Raw genomic sequence first — 20617 nt, 5'->3', positions numbered from 1 at the left:
GGCAAGGCAAGGTTAATTGCCGCCGTGGCGTTATCGTGCAGCCAGGTCTCTGTTAAAAACATTACATCCGGCTTTTCATCCGTGAGCACAGTAAATACATCTAGATGATGGCACACTAGAGATCTCACGTTTAGGTGAAGTATTTTGAAAGTGGATGAGCAACGGGGGACCAGAGGACGAGCAGCAGAGTTACTGACATTAGAAGGGGGCTCTAGTGCCCTAACGGGCATGGGCAAAGGAAGTTCAAAACTGCACCCTGGGCATTGGCAAGGACCCGAAAGGAGGTCCAGTGGTCCGTGCATACAATCACTCACCCTGTTTCTGAAGCAGCGCAGATTATCAGCCATAAACATGGTTATCCCCCTGCGCAGCCTGCCGAGCCCTGCCGAGGCGCGGACGAGCGCAGACGGGCAGGACTCTGGCACGACTCCGGCGCAGGGAGGGCGCCCACCGCTGCGCGTGTGAATGGCTGGTTTAAATGCGCTGGCCTTGCCTAGATAGCCCGCCTACTCCTCCAATATGGCGCCCAACAATGCCCTAGCAGTTCCCAATCCAAAATGGCGTATGCAGGTCACCCACACTTCCCCAATGACGAAACCCGCAAAACAGCGGTGATGGTAAACTTTTAAGGTGCAAGTAAGAGGAACATGATGAATTAAGATCAGGGAGAACAAAATAAAGACCAAAGCAAATACAAAAACGGGAATCTTTAAAAGCGAATAGCGCTAGCGTTGTTAGCAGGTAGAGGTACAGTCACCTAGTCCAGCTGACGCGAGCGAGTGCCCGGTTTAAATGCGCCGGCCTTGCCTAGATAGCCCGCCTACTCCTCCAATATGGCGCCCAACAATGCCCTAGCAGTTCCCAATCCAAAATGGAGTATGCAGGTCACCCACACTTTCCCAATGACGAAACCCGCAAAACAGCGGTGATGGTAAACTTTTAAGGTGCAAGTAAGAGGAACATGATGAAGTAAGATCAGGGAGAACAAAATAAAGACCAAAGCAAATACAAAAACGGGAATCTTTAAAAGCGAATAGCATGTCGAAACAGCTGTTAATTTCTATAGAAAACTATTCAAACATTCTGTGATGCCGCTGAGACTTGATGGTCGTCCTCGAGCTAAGAACCATGGGGCAGATTTACAAGCCCCTTGAGCCACTTTTGCGTCACTTTTAACATGGCGTCACTTTTAACATGGGAAAAGGGACGCAAAAGTGGCGCAAGGGGCTTGTAAATCTGCCCCCATATCTGCAGAATATGCTCTGCTAGTCCAGGTAGCATTTTAGCACAAATATTAGTGTTTTTTAGACTTTGAAACATGTACACCAGTTTAGAATATTACCGCTGTATTTTTCCTCTAAGTTGCTACTATGTAGTAAATCAGGCCCTTATGCCCCAGTCAGGTTCCGCAAGGAAAAAGGAGTGAACCGTCCTTTTTGAATAGATTAAACCTTGCATACTCATTTTATGGACAGTTTTGATTGTGTTCCATTTTTTAATCGTGGTTTACTGGAAGCTTTGGATAAAAATAACTCTTGGGCCGGAAAGCTAGCTACCAACTCGTGCAAAATGGTTCTATTGTTTAAGCGCATACTTACCTTTTGCTTGGTAACATAATTTGGCTTGCCTTCAATGTACTAATCAGGAGGCCTGTCGCTAATTTTCCTCCTCGTTTCCTGTTTCCGGTTGAGCATGTTCTCATGTTTACAGCGTCTTCAGTTTCTGCTTATTCCCCTGAATTCCTGCAAACTGTTGTAACCATGTGCTAGCATTCAGCTCCGGTGGCTAATAAACTGGGTAATTGTGAAGGTTTATTGTTTGGGTGTTTGACACGAGTACATAATCCCTAAAGGTCATTTATAATACCTTATCATCAGCAGTACTTCTGCGACTTGTTTGCTCTTCAAGAATACATCCCAGATGTATACGATATAAATTCAAATTTATATTTATAGTACCGATTAATTACAATCTTTACATGACAAAGATAATACAAATAATAATTTCTTCATTAAAAAGAAACTTCATGTTTTAAGTTCTGTAGGTATTTTGAAAAAGAAAGTTTTACACCTGCACCTGCAGAGAGCAGGCACAAGCTCCCAGTCTCTCTGGGAGCGCAAATACGGGCCGCCTAGGCCAATCCCGCCACTTCTCTCATGCTGCCAGAAGAATGAGAGCAGCATCTGGATTGAATACAGGGGAGGCAGGGTGGCTGGACTACAGTGGAGCCAGGGAGAAGCAAAATTTATAATATGACGCATCATGTCGCAAGGAAGGACAGATACGTCAGTATAACTGACGTCTCTGTCGGCGCAAAAAGTGGCGCATTGCTGGAGTTGTGTCGGAAGCCTGACGCAACTCCAGCAATGTTCCCATGCCCCATGTGAAAGGGCCTGCGTCACCCTTACGCCTGCCATGAGGCAGGCGTAAGGTTTTGACGCATTGGCGTCCTAGTAGTGGCGCAGCGAAATCTCATAGATTTTGCTGTGCCACTCCTACGACCCTTTCTTGCGGGGGTACGCCCACCCTGCATACATTATACCTGGTGCAGGTATAATGTAGCGCAGGGTTTTAAGAAGTGACGCATCTACCTAGATGCTTCACTTCATAAATATGGCGTGACATGGCGCATGTTTTACGCCACTGGTGCATCACAAAAAGTGACGCACCGGTTGCGCAAAAGTGGCGCAGGGGCTCATAAATGAGCCCCAATGTCTTTCCATAATGCACGTCTAAGAACCATGACACAGTACTGAGAATGACATCATTTTGAAATCCATTTACAGCACCTGGATACCCTTCGGTTTAAAAGTGTGCTATACAAATCCTCTTCTCCTAACATAGCATAACATAACCTAACTTTAATGGTCATGAGATGGGTCATTTTGTTACAAAACCATCATCTTAACATTTGGCTAACCCCTTCAATATTGGCCTGTGGCCAAGATATTGTTCTTCCCATAAAGGTGGTAGAAAGTGAACTGAACTGGAGTCTGGTGTTAGAACACCTTTCAGAGTGCAGTGCTGGCCCATGGCCTCCGTTCACTAAAACCACAAGGCTTCCGAAAAAGCCAAGCAATTTTATCAGATTTGAGAAACTCCTTCTGCAGCAGGGTAAGGCCCAATGTCTATTTTAGTGCAAGGCTGCGAACCCCAGTGGTGATATATATATATATATATATATATATATATATATATATTATCATCTACTGGCGGTCGCCAGTAGATAGTTATAGTTAGGACCATGTTTCCATAGGAAATCCGCAACATTCTATTTGGAATAACTTTGGCACCGGTTGACGAATCCTCGCAAAATTTTCAAAACTAATGGGGCGCTACGCTCCGCTCCTACCCTGAAAGTCTCGGGGTGATTCGTCAAGCGGGGGCTGAGAAAAAAGGGGGGTCCCAAAACGCCTTTTCCCCATGCATTTTTCCATAGGACCTTTAGACACAGCTACAGCCCGAATGGCTGAACAGAGTTACTTGAAATCTCACGCGACCGCAATCCTCTGCTGATGACATATGTGTCTTTATGAAAAAAAAATATTTGTAATATATGTATAGCTAAAATTTAATGGAAGAAGACATGGGCAAATAAGTGTCTAAATACAGTATTAGCATCAGCAGAGGATTGCGGTCGCGTGAGTTATAGTTGCCTGCACTAACTATAACGGGGGAATTTCATTGGTTTTTTACGAGTGAAATGTACAGCTAACTATAACTTGTGTGAAACCTATGGTTTTTTCAGTGAATTTGCAAGGTTTTTTAAATGCTAATTCCTAACTATAACGTGTGTGAAACCTATGGTTTTTTCAGTGAATATATATATATATATATATATATATATATATATATATATATATATATATATGTATTCCAAACGAAAAAGCGCACTTGTTTGGAATATATATATATAAATATTCCTCCTGGACGACGCACCTGCTTGCCTGTGCGGGCACTGAGGCCTTTGACGGTTGCTTGGCGGCCCTCTCTTCCACCCCTAACTATTTTCTCTACTGATGAGGGAAGTTATCCCGAAACCCGAGCCATGTCTCGGGCGATATTTTAAAACCCGGGACATGTATCGGGTCTAGAGATCATCAGTTCAACAAGTACTTACTTGCACCCACTGGGGTGAACCACTCAAGAACTCCATCAGAGATCATCAGTTCAACAAGTACTTACTTGCACCCACCGGGGTGAACCACTCAAGAACTTCATGTACCAGCTTCCCTTGGGGCGACCCGGGGGAGGGGCTAGCGGAGTGCGGTCCATTGCGATTGTTTCTAAAAATGGCTCCCTCGAGCTTTGAGCTGGCGAGCTCCTGGACGACGCACCTGCGTGCCTGTGCGGGCACTGAGGCCTTTGACGGTTGCTTGGCGGCCCTCTCTTCCACCCCTAACTATTTTCTCTACTGATGAGGGAAGTTATCCCGAAACCCGAGCCATGTCTCGGGCGATATTTTAAAACCCGGGACATGTATCGGGTCTAGAGATCATCAGTTCAACAAGTACTTACTTGCACCCACTGGGGTGAACCACTCAAGAACTCCATCAGAGATCATCAGTTCAACAAGTACTTACTTGCACCCACCGGGGTGAACCACTCAAGAACTTCATGTACCAGCTTCCCTTGGGGCGACCCGGGGGAGGGGCTAGTGGAGTGCGGTCCATTGCGATTGTTTCTAAAAATGGCTCCCTCGAGCTTTGAGCTGGCTAGCTCCTGGACGACGCACCTGCGTGCCTGTGCGGGCACTAAGGCCTTTGACGGTTGCTTGGCGGCCCTCTCTTCCACCCCTAACTATTTTCTCTACTGATGAGGGAAGTTATCCCGAAACCCGAGCCATGTCTCGGGCGATATTTTAAAACCCGGGACATGTATCGGGTCTAGAGATCATCAGTTCAACAAGTACTTACTTGCACCCACTGGCTTGAACCACTCAAGAACTCCATCAGAGATCATCAGTTCAACAAGTACTTACTTGCACCCACCGGGGTGAACCACTCAAGAACTTCATGTACCAGCTTCCCTTGGGGCGACCCGGGGGAGGGGCTAGCGGAGTGTGGTCCATTCGATTGTTTCTATATATATATATATATTCAATAACCTCGATGACGCTGCACCTCCAACTTGGCGAACAGAGACACCACGAATCCCAGGAATAAGGCAAGATGTTCTTTATTTAATCGAGATGCACAAAATCCGACGCGTTTCGGGCGGTTGCCCTTGCTCACGGATAGTCAGTGCCGAGAATGCCGTTTTTTTAAATTTGCTTTGTGTGTACCACGTGGGATAATCAACATAAACAAGCTACTACGTGCCTTAGTGCATTAACATGGTTCAGTCTTTCTTCTATTTAAAACAGAAAGGTAATTTTAAAACATCGAATGGGAAGATCTAAAACCCATACTTGTAAGCTAAGCATAAATCAGAATAGAGAAATATACAGCATAAATGCGGAAACTCATTTTGAGATGCTAGCTGAGTACAATAGACTGCATCAACAAGATAATTCATGGACATAAGACATATGTGACAAGTCAATACTTAAATATGTGCAAATTCTGCCGATAAATATGTGCAAAAAATAACGCCGTTGCAAAATGTGCAAATTACGCCGTACATATTGTGTCTTTGCAATACATTTCATATAAACAATCTGCCAGATATATGTGCAAATACTGTAAGTAATGAATAAAAAACGTCACATAATTTAACGTTGTACTTTGTCACTCATTTTGATGTAAAATAATTGGCATGAATGCCTAGTCCTATTGTTTAATGTTGATCCCAACCTAGAAAATATATTGAATGTTAAAATTATTGAACCATGTCTGAATCGTTGTAAGCTACAACGAACGTGAAAAACTAAATAGAACAAGTGAAAAAAATTTTTATATATATTTTTTTTTTTTTCTTTTTTTTGGGACATTGACGAAGGCCAGCATTTGTCTGCAGTTGGAGCGGAATAAAGTAACATAATCAACTTTGAAGTGTGTGCGCCATGTTTTTGCACTCGCCTTAACGTTTGAAAAAAATAAAATATATATATATATATATATATATATAGTATGGCAAGTGATGTGACAAGATGGTGCACGGAGGGGTGCAAGTGGAATAACGTTGAGTTTAGTATATATATATATATATATATATATATATATATATATATATCCAATCGCAACAGGTTACCCTAAATGGAAGAGCCACCACAGGTAGTTGTTATTCCAATATTTTAATCACGAAGGCTGCAAACAAGGTGAAGAAAAACGGCATCAAATCTTGCTGCCAGACGCGTTTCAAGTCTTTTAGACCCATAATCATTGGCATCCCATGTATCACACACCGGCAAATATGCAACTGATTTTGATGTCTTTTAAGTCCGCCCCAGTGGGCGTGGCCACTCCTGTGGCCTTCTGGTATTTGTAGTTGCATTCTTTAAAATCAAGTGAGTCCGGTTAAGAAATACGTGAATTTACAGTTCAAAAAACCCAAGTGGGGCGATGCACAGTTTAACTCACAGCAAGTAGCATTCTTTCTCCTTCGTGCTGGACTACCTCCCGAAATACCGATGACACCGGGTGGCGACATCACGGGAAAGCTGCGCTTGCAGCGGGGCTTCTTCCGCGGCCGGAGCCAGCCGCTCAAATCCAATCGCAACAGGTTACCCTAAATGGAAGAGCCACCACAGGTAGTTGTTATTCCAATATTTTAATCACGAAGGCTGCAAACAAGGTGAAGAAAAAACGGCATCAAATCTTGCTGCCAGACGCGTTTCAAGTCTTTTAGACCCTTAATCATTGGCATCCCATGTATCACACACCGGCAAATATGCAACTGATTTTGATGTCTTTTAAGTCCGCCCCAGTGGGCGTGGCCACTCCTGTGGCCTTCTGGTATTTGTAGTTGCATTCTTTAAAATCAAGTGAGTCCGGTTAAGAAATACGTGAATTTACAGTTCAAAAAACCCAAGTGGGGCGATGCACAGTTTAACTCACAGCAAGGAGCATTCTTTCTCCTTCGTGCTGGACTACCTCCCGAAATACCGATGACACCGGGTGGCGACATCACGGGAAAGCTGCGCTTGCAGCGGGGCTTCTTCCGCGGCCGGAGCCAGCCGCTCAAATCCAATCGCAACAGGTTACCCTAAATGGAAGAGCCACCACAGGTAGTTGTTATTCCAATATTTTAATCACGAAGGCTGCAAACAAGGTGAAGAAAAAACGGCATCAAATCTTGCTGCCAGACGCGTTTCAAGTCTTTTAGACCCTTAATCATTGGCATCCCATGTATCACACACCGGCAAATATGCAACTGATTTTGATGTCTTTTAAGTCCGCCCCAGTGGGCGTGGCCACTCCTGTGGCCTTCTGGTATTTGTAGTTGCATTCTTTAAAATCAAGTGAGTCCGGTTAAGAAATAAGTGAATTTACAGTTCAAAAAACCCAAGTGGGGCGATGCACAGTTTAAATCACAGCAAGTAGCATTCTTTCTCCTTCATGCTGGACTACCTCCCGAAATACCGATGACACCGGGTGGCGACATCACGGGAAAGCTGCGCTTGCAGCGGGGCTTCTTCCGCGGCCGGAGCCAGCCGCTCAAATCCAATCGCAACAGGTTACCCTAAATGGAAGAGCCACCACAGGTAGTTGTTATTCCAATATTTTAATCACGAAGGCTGCAAACAAGGTGAAGAAAAAACGGCATCAAATCTTGCTGCCAGACGCGTTTCAAGTCTTTTAGACCCTTAATCATTGGCATCCCATGTATCACACACCGGCAAATATGCAACTGATTTTGATGTCTTTTAAGTCCGCCCCAGTGGGCGTGGCCACTCCTGTGGCCTTCTGGTATTTGTAGTTGCATTCTTTAAAATCAAGTGAGTCCGGTTAAGAAATATCGTATTTCTTAACCGGACTCACTTGATTTTAAAGAATGCAACTACAAATACCAGAAGGCCACAGGAGTGGCCTTCTGGTATTTCTTTAAAATCAAGTGAGTCCGGTTAAGAAATATCGTATTTCTTAACCGGACTCACTTGATTTTAAAGAATGCAACTACAAATACCAGAAGGCCACAGGAGTGGCCACGCCCACTGGGGCGGACTTAAAAGACATCAAAATCAGTTGCATATTTGCCGGTGTGTGATACATGGGATGCCAATGATTAAGGGTCTAAAAGACTTGAAACGCGTCTGGCAGCAAGATTTGATGCCGTTTTTTCTCCACCTTGTTTGCAGCCTTCGTGATTAAAATATTGGAATAACAACTACCTGTGGTGGCTCTTCCATTTAGGGTAACCTGTTGCGATTGGATATATATATATATATATATATATATATACATATATATATATTACCTACTGGCGGTCGCCAGTAGGTAGTTATAGTTAGGACCGAGTTTCCATAGGAAATCTCAAAATTCTATTTTGAATAACTTTTGCGTCGGTTGACGAATCCTCGCGAAATTTTCAAAACTAATGGGGCGCTCCGCTCAGCTCCTACCCTGAAAGTCTTGGGGTGATTCGGCAAGCGGGGGCCGAGAAAAAAGGGGGGTCCCAAAACGCGTTTTCCCCATGCATTTTTCCATAGGGACTTTAGTCGCAGCTACAGCCCGAACGGCTGAACAGAATTATGTGAAATTTGGCAGAGAGGAAGTCCGCAGGTCAAGGAAGTGCCTTTTGCAGGTCTGGTGTAAATCTGTTCAGTATTTCCTGAGAAAATAGTATTTAAATCAATATATATATCTGTAAGCGCGCAGCGTGCGCGCTGGGTGCGCGCACCTTGCCGTGCGCAAGCGCAATTCTGATTGGTTGTTAGATCTTAGTAAACATTCGAATCGGTGGAAATCAGGAAGCGGCGGCCGCCATTTTGTCTATCGCATAAAGAGCGGGTGATAAACAAAGGGGGAGAACTTGAAAAGGGGGCAGAGTGGGGAGAAATTGACCCAGAAGGCATTGTAAGGGGGTCACAGTAGGACCTTGTAGGGCAAAAAAAAAGATTTATATTTTGTTAAAAAATATCGCCGAGTGCGCGCACCCAGCGCGCACCCCAAAAAAATACTTTATTAAAAAAATCCAAAAAAAATCGCATTTAAGTGTTTAGATAAAAGGTGGCTCTAAAAAGAGCCCTTGTGTTTATTGTTTGTTTTTTGGTACCTACAAGTAAGTACCGATGCAGAGTCTAAAGTTCAAGAGGAAGACTCTGTTACCTTCATCAGTGAAGTGTACACCATCTCCTCTATAAATGTCTTGCATGTTGTAACGCAAGTTGTTGTGGTATATAGAACCCATACCATAGTCTCTGAGGAAAGCAGAAATAGATTTGTTGACGTGCTTCCTTGCTTTGTCAATCTGCGGACAAAATTGGTTGGACCAGTTCCACTTTTGCCTTTGGCATATGTTAGAATATACGAAGGCAGTTTGTGGAAAAAGCGACATCAATTGCACAAAGGTGTCCTTAATAAGCATTTCCAGACCTACCCCAGTTAAAGTGCCTAGGTCATTTCCACCACAGTGCACAATAATAAGGTTAGGCTGTGGGAGATGTAGAAAGGTTTTCACCAAAGGCATTAATTGGTGACACTTTAACCCTCTCTGACTAATCCATTTGATGTCTACATTTGGCAAAGCAAGGTCTCTCACCATACCTCTTTTTACTGCAAATTTTTCACTCCAGAAGACATAGCTGTGACCTACAATCCACACTGTGAACATCTTCAAAGGAGATCTGGATGCACTCAGGAGGTGTCTTTCAGTAGAAAGGCAAAAAGAAAGGAAAGACAGTTGAAAAAAGGGGGCACACATATTTTTTTTAATAAAAAGAACTCATTGGCTATTTCAAAGCATTCTACACTAAAAACTAGGCTGTATGTTTAAATTTTAAAAAGCATGTATTGCATTGGTTCAGAAAAAAGTGTGAAAAAAGAACATTAGTTTGGATTTGCTGTTAGGTTTGAAAAGTCAAGCACTCTTGCTCTTTGGAAATGAAACATTGTCTGTTGAACTTCTGACCTCTCTGCTCACACCTGTGTTCCATGACCTGTTGCTATGGTAGCAGGCAGAAGTTAAGTTGGGGGAAGGGTACATTTGGAAAGGGGTTGAAGTTTTCAACCAATAGAAATGTGTGATTTCATTTGAAAAAATGTGGGAAGTACTGAGATTGAAAATTAACATGTATATGTGTGAAAAAAGAGAGGGAAACTGTGCCATTAACTGGTTCTGCTGAGAGGAGAGAGGTGTGGAGCTCAGTGATTCTGGTCTTATAAACTGCTGTGTGACTGCCACATTTCTTTCACAACTAACTAATTTTAAAGGTGAGTTATGAGTTTAAGAGGGGGTGTTTGTGGTTAATTTTGATATATAAAAAAAAATTATGATTATTTGTTTAAAGTTGTGATTTACATTTTCTGTTTTGCGAGATATTTAACTGTTTTGAATATGTAAAATATTATGGAGTATGTTTTCAACATAAGATAATGTGTACTGGTAACAATGAGGAATACTGTTTTGTGCCTACCATCAAACCATGAGTCTGTGTGCAGAGAAGAATTGTGGGCAGAGATTTAATTTGTGTTGCTGTTGAAAAGTAAGACTTGCAGTTGAAAGAAAAGGACAGCTTCTTTTTAATTGTGATGGTTAGCATTTAGCAGAAATCACTTTGAAAAAAAAGAGAGGAAAATGGCAGCACATTTGAAAAAAGCATTAGTTCTGTTAGAATTGATAACCCAGGAAAGGGGCAGCCTGTGTTTTGTGCCTACCAACACAGCATGAGTCTGTGTGTATATAGGAATTGTTGTCTGAGTTTTAATTTGTGAAGTTGTTGTTCAGTAAGAAATGTAGTGCTAGGAAAGTGGCAGCCTGTGTTATGTGCTTAAAATGATGACATGAGTCTGTGTGCACACAGGAATTGTGGGCAGAGATTTAATTTGTGAAGATGTTGTTCAGTAAGAAATGCAGTCCCATGGAAGGGGCAGCCTGTTGTGTTTACACAAATTATCCCTTAGCACACATGCACTGTTACATACATCCCTGCAGTCTTCATGCAGTTCTGGAAGTCTCTTTGCTCATCTGTCAAGCACCAGACAATCCACAGTGTTCAGAAACACACTCTTGGCACACACGCAGCAGCTTCTCTAACACTCTCATGTGTAGTACTCAGCTCTGTGTGCTGTTTCAGATAGCACTGTGTAATGCAAACACATTCAACGTCACCATGGCCTCATTTAAATTGATCTTGTTTATTCGCTCACTCTGTAACATATGGACATGGTCTTAAGGAGCTGTTAGGAAATGTGCTGTTTTCTGCTTCTGTAAATAATAAGGGAAATGTATCAGGCTGTAACAGTAATTTGGTACTATTCAGGGACACTGTTTTGTTCCAAAAAACATAGCATGAGTCTGTGTGCGCACAGGAATTGTGGGCAGAGATTTAATTTGTGAAGTTGTTGTTCTGAAAGAAATGCAGTCCCATGAAAGGGGCAGCCTGTGTTATGTGCTTAAAATGATGGCATGACTCTGTGTGCACACAGGAATTGTGGGCAGAGATTTAATTTGTGAAGATGTTGTTCAGTAAGAAATGCTGTTCGTGGAAAGGGGCAGCCTGTTGTGTTTACACAAATTATCCCTTAGCACACATGCACTGTTACATACATCCCTGCAGTCTTCATGCAGTTCTGGAAGTCTCTTTGCTCATCTGTCAAGCACCAGACAATCCACAGTGTTCAGAAACACACTCTTGGCACACACGCAGCAGCTTCTCCAACACCCTCATGTGTAGTACACAGCTCTGTGTGCTGTTTCAGATAGCAATGTGTAATGCAAACACATTCAACGTCACCAAGGCCTCATTTAAATTGATCTTGTTTAATCACTCACTCTGTAACATATGGACATGGTCTTAAGGAGCTGTTAGGAAATGTGCTGTTTTCTGCTTCTGTAAATAATAAGGGAAATGTATCAGGCTGTAACAGTAATTTGGTACTATTCAGGGACACTGTTTTGTTCCAAAAAACATAGCATGTGTCTGTGTGCGCATAGAAATTGTGGGCAGAGATTTAATTTGTGAAGATGTTGTTCAGTAAGAAATGCAGTCCCATGAAAGGGGCAGCCTGTGTTATGTGCCTAAAATGATGGCATGACTCTGTGTGCACACAGGAATTGTGGGCAGAGATTTAATTTGTGAAGATGTTGTTCAGTAAGAAATGCAGTTCCTGGAAAGGGGCAGCCTGTTGTGTGTACACAAATTATCCCTTAGCACACATGCACTGTTACATACATCCCTGCAGTCTTCATGCAGTTCTGGAAGTCTCTTTGCTCATCTGTCAAGCAACAGACAATCCACAGTGTTCAGAAACACACTCTTGGCACACACGCAGCAGCTTCTCCAACACCCTCATGTGTAGTACTCAGCTCTGTGTGCTGTTTTAGATAGCACTGTGTAATGCAAACACATTCAACGTCACCAAGGCCTCATTTAAATTGATCTAGTGTAATCACTCACTCTGTAACATATGGACATGGTCTTAATGAGCTGTTAGGAAATGTGCTGTTTTCTGCTTCTGTAAATAATAAGCGAAATGTATCAGGCTGTAACAGTAATTTGGTACTATTCAGGGACACTGTTTTGTTCCAAAAAACATAGCATGACTCTGTGTGCACACAGGAATTGTGGGCAGAGATTTAATTTGTGAAGATGTTGTTCAGTAAGAAATGCAGTCCCATGAAAGGGGCAGCCTGTTGTGTTTACAAAAATTATCCCTTAGCACACATGCATTGTTACGTACATCCCTGTAGTCTTCATGCAGTTCTGGAAATCTCCTTGCTCATCTCTCTTGCACCAGAGAATACACAGTCTCCAGAAACACACTCTTGGCACACACGCAGCAGCTTCTCCAACACTCTCATGTGTAGTACTCAGGTCTGTGTGTAATGCAAACACATTCAACGTCATCAAGGCCTCTTTTTCTTTGCTGTACTCTAAACACTCAGCCAGGTTGCAGATACTTATGGTATGAAGTAGCTGTTAGGAAATGTGCTCTTTTCTGCCTCTGTGATTTTCCAGGTAAAATGTGTAAGGCTGTAACAGCAATTATCACTTGATCTAACAGAGTAGTAAATGTGCTTTGAATTTGCAAATCAAATTCTGTTTTTTGCTTAGAAGCACACCATGAGGCTGTGTGTGCACAGAAATTGTGGCCACAGATATAATTTGTGTTGCAGTTGTTCTGTTAAAAAATGCACTTGCGGGAAAGGGGCAGCTTGTTTTTTTTCAACTGTGGTGGTTAGTACTGTGCACAAATTAGTAAATGACAAATGAGAGACAAATGGAAAAACATTTGAAAAAAATGAAAAGTAAAAAAAAATATTTAAATGAATTATAATTACAAAAAGGATTTTTTTTTAGTTCCTTGCAGGTATTGCTGAGCAACAGTGAAAAGAAATGCCTTTAAGGACAAGAAAAAGGAAAGAAAAGCAACAACAAGTATATCTGGACAAAACTGGGAAAAAAAAAATAGCAGGAGAAGCTGGTGATGGCAAAAAGAAAAAATCTACTGGTAAGCAGAGCAGAGATTTCATAAAACAGATTTTTAAAAAACAAAAAAATGGCAAAAATAACTGCAAAACAAAGAGAGTTTTATGTACAAAGCCTCAACACAGTCAACAACAGAAAAAAAAGCTAATGTACAATCAAAAGTATGTCAAACAGATTTAACACGAAAATTAGATTTTAAAAACATTCGTCGAAAAATGTTTCAGAGAAGAGTGATGTTAAATTTGCTAAAGGATTTGAAAAAATATAAGAAAAAAACTAAATTTATTAAGAAAAAAAAATTTATAGAAAAAATTGTAAGTAAGGCTTTGGAAATAAAAAGAAAACTTTTTATTCTAATTTTGATTAGGATGCGTAGATTAGAAAAATTAGTGAATGCAATGAAGTCACAAAGCAAAAGGAAAAGAGAAGTGAAAAAAAGTAACTTTTGTAAAGTGTTTTTGGGAGAATGGAAACACAGTTCAAGTACTGAACCATTTTTTAATGAAGAGAGTTATCTTCAAAGTAATAGTTTGTTGCATGCAGTTGACACTAATGGTAGAGCATATGAAGTGAAGGATGGTTGTGTGATGCAAAAAGAGAAAATGGTCCCTAGAAATGAGGAAGAAGTAATGGCTGCTGAGGCTATGGGGAGACGTCCAAAAGCCCCAGTGTATACTTGGAAATGTAGTAGTATTTGTACTGTGCGTCAGGAATCTATTGATAAATTACGTGACTTTCTAAGAGAATATAGTAAAAAGAGTGTAAAACAGAAGATGAAGGTGCTTAAAACACTAGATCCATGCAGAGTGAGAGAAAATACTGGTTTGCAGGGACATTCTCTGGCTTGTCTATCTAGAAAAGTGTGTAAAAGTGTTTTTCATCATTTTAGGATGCTGGCTGTTCATCATACTGAAATGAGAAAGTTTGTGAGAACATTGTATTTTGCTAAAAGTCCAGCAGTAAAGTTGAATGAGTTGAATAATGCTCTGTTCCGTGGATCTGTATCAGATGTAGTGAAGGTTACTGATGAGATTCAGTTTTGTTACTTTGGTCCAGAAGAAGAAAGTGCAGAAAATGACACAGTAAATGAGGAAAATGAGGAACAGAATGTAGAACTCATTATTACTAAAAAAATGTACTATCACCTCTAATGAAACACCAAATATTACTTGTATTTGTTGCCGCAGGAGTCATTATAAAAATCAAACAAGGAATGTTGATCTGTATAAAAAAAGTGAAAATGAAGATAATTATAAGTGGAAGGATTTTGCAACATATATATTTCTTGAAAATTGTTTTGAATTGGGTGAAGATCAGCGTATTTGTAAATACTGTTATAATAAATTAGAACAAAATAGAATGCCGACCAGAGCTTTACATAATAATTTAGAATTGGATGCTATTCCTGCTGAACTTTCTGAATTAAATACATATGAGTCTATACTTATTCAATGTGTTCATCCGTTCCAGACCATAGTACGTATGGAGCCCAAAACTGGTAAATTACCTCCTTCTGATTTACTGAGAGGTTTAAAAGGAAGAGTGGTGTATTTGCCCTTGGATTTGAAAAAAAATATGGAAACTATTGATGCAGATACTTTGGAAACTGAACCATTAGTAATTCTGGTTAATGGTGTACCTACAAAGAATAAGAAGATTTGGCAAGAGCTGGTGGATGTGCGAAAAGTACAAAGAGCAAATTTGTATTTGAAAAAAAATAATAAATGGTATGAATCAATTTATATAGAAGAAGAAGAAGAAGATTTACAAGAAGACACAGAAACACCAACTGGTCAAATTGAAAAAGTGGACAAGTCAAAGGAAGAAGAAATTTATGAACATTTTAGCATACATCCTCTTCATTCGAAAGAAGTTATGGGAGACACTATTGATCTGTTTCAGATGAAGAAAGCAAAAGGAACTCCCGTGAGTGTATGGGAGGAGAGCTTGGAAGCTCGATGTTTTCCTCAGCTGTTTCCTACAGGAAAAGGTGGTCGATACGATGAACGCCCAGAACAGATTCCAGCTTCTGAGTATCGGACTACAAGACTATATGCAGAAGAACCTAGATTTCGTCAAAGTATTCCATATTTGTTCCATCTTTTATTTGAAAGCGACTTGTCTGCATTATCTTATGCAGTAAATCACATTTTGAAAAGTGGAGTACATCTACATAATGTGTCTGCTAAGGATTTTATGGAGAAAGTGCAGCACCAAGATGATCATTTGGAAACACAACTGATCAATCTGATGGCTTGTCAGCGTGGGACAAATGAATATTGGTACCGACGCCATGGTGAGTTAAAATGCATGTTACGGAATTTAGGAACTCCTACATGGTTTGTAACCCTAAGCTGTGCCGAGTACGCTTGGGATGATTTATTGGATTTTCTACGAGAGGCAAATTCAAACATTAAAAACATTGAATACAAGACAGCTGGAGAACTGTGCTCTTTTGATCCGGTTAATGTTTGCAGATATTTCAATCATAGACTTGAGCCTATGATGTCCTTCATCTGCAATAAAAAAAATCCACCTCTTGGAGAAGTAGTGGATTTCTTTTGGAGAAAAGAGTACCAGGCAAGAGGTGCTCCTCATATTCATATGCTGTTGTGGATCAAGGATGCCCCAAATTTTGGAACAGATACTGTCAGCTGCGCAAGATTAGAAAGATTGCCCATTTCCTAACCCATTCTGCCCTGATACAGGTGACCATCGCCCTTGTGCTGTCTAGGCTGGACTACTCAAATAGTTTATATTTGGGCCTTCCAGCCGGGCAGCTCAAGAGGCTGCAGCTGGTTCAAAATCAGGCGGCCAGGCTGATCTGTGGGCTTCCTAAATGGCAGTCCATCAGGCCAGGCCTGGCAGACCTGCACTGGCTGCCGGTAGCCCAGAGGGCGGCTTTTAAAACCGGCTGCATTATCTTTAGGGCATTACAAAGTAAAGGCCCCAAATTTATCATCAATCTGCTTGCCAGATACACCCCCTCCCGCAACCTCCGCTCTGGTCACAAAAACTTGCTCATGGTGCCGGTTGTTAGGAAACAACGTCAGGGCGGCAGCTCTTTTCATTTTCTTGCTGCCTCCCTCTGGAACTCCTTGCCAGCTTCTTTAAGGTCACACGAGGATATTCTAGCCTTTAGACTAGCCTTTAAGACCTGGCATTTTAGAGAAGCTTATCCTTAGACGTTCTAAGTTGTCCTCCTGTTGTTGTGTTATGCTCTGAAAACCTCCTACAGCGCCATGAAGCCTACGGGCGTACGTGCGCTTTATAAGCCAAATTTAACATACTGATGAAGCAGTGTTATCTTTCATTGAAGAATATGCAACATGTGCTATACCTAAAAGCACAGAAGAGAAAAAGTTATAAGAACAAGTTTTACGTTTCCAAAGTCATCGGTGTGGAAAATACTGTCGATGGAAGTACAAGACCAAAGATAAATTCTACACAAAGTGTCGATTTGGATTTCCTAGACCTGTTCTTTCAAAAGGAAGACACAACAGTTTTATGTCAGCTGTGCGACATACTATAACCAGAAAGTCTCCAAAAAATACCTATAACCTAAAAAGAAATGAAGAGTCAAAATTTATAAATGACTTTAACCCAGTGATTTTAACAATGTGGAATGCTAACATGGATATTCAGTATGTGGCAGACAATTCTATTGCTGTTGCTCGGTATGTGACATCTTACATCACTAAATCTGAGAAAACAGAATTGAAGGAAATGTGGGAAGAGATTTCTCACGAGAAGACTGTCAGTAAGAAGCTGTACAGTTTCAGTTTAAAGATGTTATCGCATCGAGAAATTGGATCCTACGAATGTTCAGATAGGTTATCATCTGCAAGTCTTTACTCGAAATCCAGAAGAATAATTTGGGTAAGCTTAGGCCTTGCAGGAATGAGAAATCGGGTACTGAAATCTGTTGGAGAAATTGAATATTTGGCCAAGAATGACCCAGAAAGTACAGATATTTTGAAATCAAACATGTTGGACACATATTACCCAAAGAGAAGTCATCATCTAGAGAACATGTGTCTCTATGAAGTGCTGCAGAACTACATTTATTCACGGAAAGCCACAGAAGACATCAACCATGGAAAATATAAAGTCATTGTGAGGAAGGATGTTTGGTGAAGCAAACAAAAGGAAGTTTGATAAATCACAGGAAGCTGAGTTGCGACACTACTGACAAAAAGGAATTTTACTACTTGGCTCTTTTACAGCTCTTTAAACCATGGCGTTCAGAGGACGAACTACTGGGAGAATTTCAAAGCTATGAAGATTCTTTTAATGCTAGCAAAGACAGCATAGAATGCAGTACTTTCACAACTTATGTCCAAATGTTAAATGAAGAAAATGAACAGGAAGCAAAAATTGCAGCTGAAGTAGCTAGAGACAGTTCTCAAGACAGCCAAAGTTCAGGAACACTTAGTCAAGAACCCCTCGGACAACCGATCATAGAAAATCAAGCTGCAGTAGCCATGACTGAAGTAGAAACGGCTATGAATCAAGCACAGGAAGATTCAATTGACTTACTAAATCTGGAAAAACAACTGAATGAAGAACAAAAAGAAATTTATGAAGAAATCATCAAAAAAATTGATCATGGATTTCTACATGAAAAGAAAGAGTGCTCATGCACATCATTTGAAACAATAAGGATGTATGTGAGTGGACAAGCTGGAACTGGTAAAAGTTTCTTAATAAAAGTCATCAGAAGCTACCTACAGCAAAAAACAGCTTCAAATTTGTCTTGTGTGGTAACTGCTCCAACTGGGTTAGCAGCCTATAACATAAAAGGAATTACCTTACATCGCTTGCTAATGTTACCAGTGGAGCATGAGAACAAAATAGAATACCACAAACTAACTGGAGAAGCATGCCTCGAAGTTTCAAGAGTGTTGAAGAAGATGCAAGTTCTCATTATTGATGAGGTGAGCATGGTTTCAAATGTAATGCTTGCCTTTGTGCATTTAAGAATGCAGCAAATTCTAAAGAGAGACTATGATGTGTTATTTGGAGGTAAACATGTCATAGTTTTTGGGGATCTTCTGCAGCTCACTCCAGTTAAAGGACAACCAGTGTTTAATACTGTGACACATGAAGACACGAAGAAGTCATTAGGAAGCATTGGTAATGCGAATATTTGGTCATTCTTTGAGTACAAAGAACTCACTACCAATATGAGACAAGCAAACGACGAAGATTATGCAAATATTATGAAAGATATCAGAATTGGACTACTCACAGAAGTTGGCAAAAAAGCATTACAGAGTCGGTTGCTACATAACTTATTTCCAAATGAAGAAATAGTTGCAGAGAAAATATACCAGAACATTGCAGAAAAAAATACTGTAATCTGCTTAATGCCAACACTACGTGAGTGCTCGATATTCAATGAGGATCTTTTGAAATTGGAAAACGAAGAGATTAAGAAAATGGAAGCAGTGGACAAAATTGAGGATGGAAGAATTACTATCACATTAACAGGCAAACTGAAAAATAAATTGGAATCACTAGAGAAGAATATTTCCAAAACAGCTGGATTAGAAAAAAATCTATATGTTTGCATGAATTGTCGAGTGATTTTAAGGAGAAATTTGGATGTAGAAAAAGGTTTAGTGAATGGAGCTATGGGAAGAGTTGTGGGTTTTATTAATTATCAGACAAAAGAAGGAATTGAATGTTTAAAAATAAAATTTGATCAGATAGAAGAAGTTAAAGACATTTGTCGTTGTTCAGTTCGTTTCATGCTTGTAAAAGATTTATATGTACGTAGGAAGCAGTTTCCATTTTCTCTAGCATATGCTGTAACTATTCACAAGTCTCAAGGATTGACTGTAGATAGTGCTTTTGTAAACATTGGTTCTACTGTGTTCAAAGAAGGTATGGCATATGTTGCTTTGTCACGAGTGAAAACCTTATCTGGTTTATTTATGATAGACTTTGATGACTCAAAAGTTAGTGCTGATGCAAACTGTGTAAAGGAGTACAATAGATTAAGAAGAACCTATGCTCCTCATTTAGGTCAGTATCCTGTGATTGAAAAACATGTTGTTTCTCGGAAAAGGAGATTTGAAAATATCTGTAATGTGGATGAACAGAACAAAAAAAAAATGGACAGTGATGTGATAGCAAGGAAAAAGAAAAAGGACAGTGTTGAAGAGGTTGTTGGTTGCCATTTTGAAAATAGCTCTGGTGTCAACTGCTATGCAAATGTAGTGCTGAATGTTGTATTTTATCTTGAAAAGTTGCTAGAACAGATAAAAGTAAATCATGGAAAAAGATTGTGTTCACTGCTGAGTCTCCTTTATGAGAAGCTGAGTACTGATAAAACTGAAATAGAAAGTGCTACTGATGTTAGAAATCTTTTAGATGTATGTTCTGGTTCTACACAGTTTAAAGAAAATATCCAGCAAGATGCTCAGGAATTCTTAACATTTATTTTGAGTGTACTAGAAGATGAAGGAGTAGAAGTAGAAAACGTATTTGGTGTCTCTTACAAGTGGGAACATTGCTGTGAAAACTGTATGAACACATGTAGTAGTAATGTTGATTCCGAAAGGTTCATATTTTTACCATTACCACAAAGTAAATCAGTGACTTTTAGTAAATTAGTTAAAGATGCCAATCACAACATGGAATGTTCTGAATGTAAATCTGACATGTTTTCTACATTATTTTTACAGAAATATGGTCAGTATGTAATTTTAATGATGCAACGTTGTAGAAGTGATGGTTCAAAATTGGACACTTTAATAAAGAAGTTTACAGGACAGCAATTATCAATTTCTGGAAAAACTTTTGTAACAGTTGCAATAATTTTTCATGAAGGACCTACTGTAACTTCTGGACATTACACAGTTTATCTTAAATGTGAAAAAGGCTGGACACTGTGTAATGATTCCCAATTGATTTTTAAGCAACGTTTGCCTTATGATTTACCCAATTCTTACTTAATTTTTCTGAAACCTAAATTTTGAAAACTAAAATCTGCATCTGAAGAAAGCATTTTTTGTAATTTTAAAGGTTTATAATTGAAGATATCACTTAAAAAGGATTTTGAAATTACTATTTGGCCTA

This window comes from Triturus cristatus, chromosome 6 (assembly GCF_964204655.1).
Source record: "Triturus cristatus chromosome 6, aTriCri1.1, whole genome shotgun sequence".
NCBI classification, from domain to species: domain Eukaryota; kingdom Metazoa; phylum Chordata; class Amphibia; order Caudata; family Salamandridae; genus Triturus; species Triturus cristatus.
The sequence above is the reverse complement of the archived record's forward strand: the minus strand, read 5'-3'. Positions refer to the sequence as shown.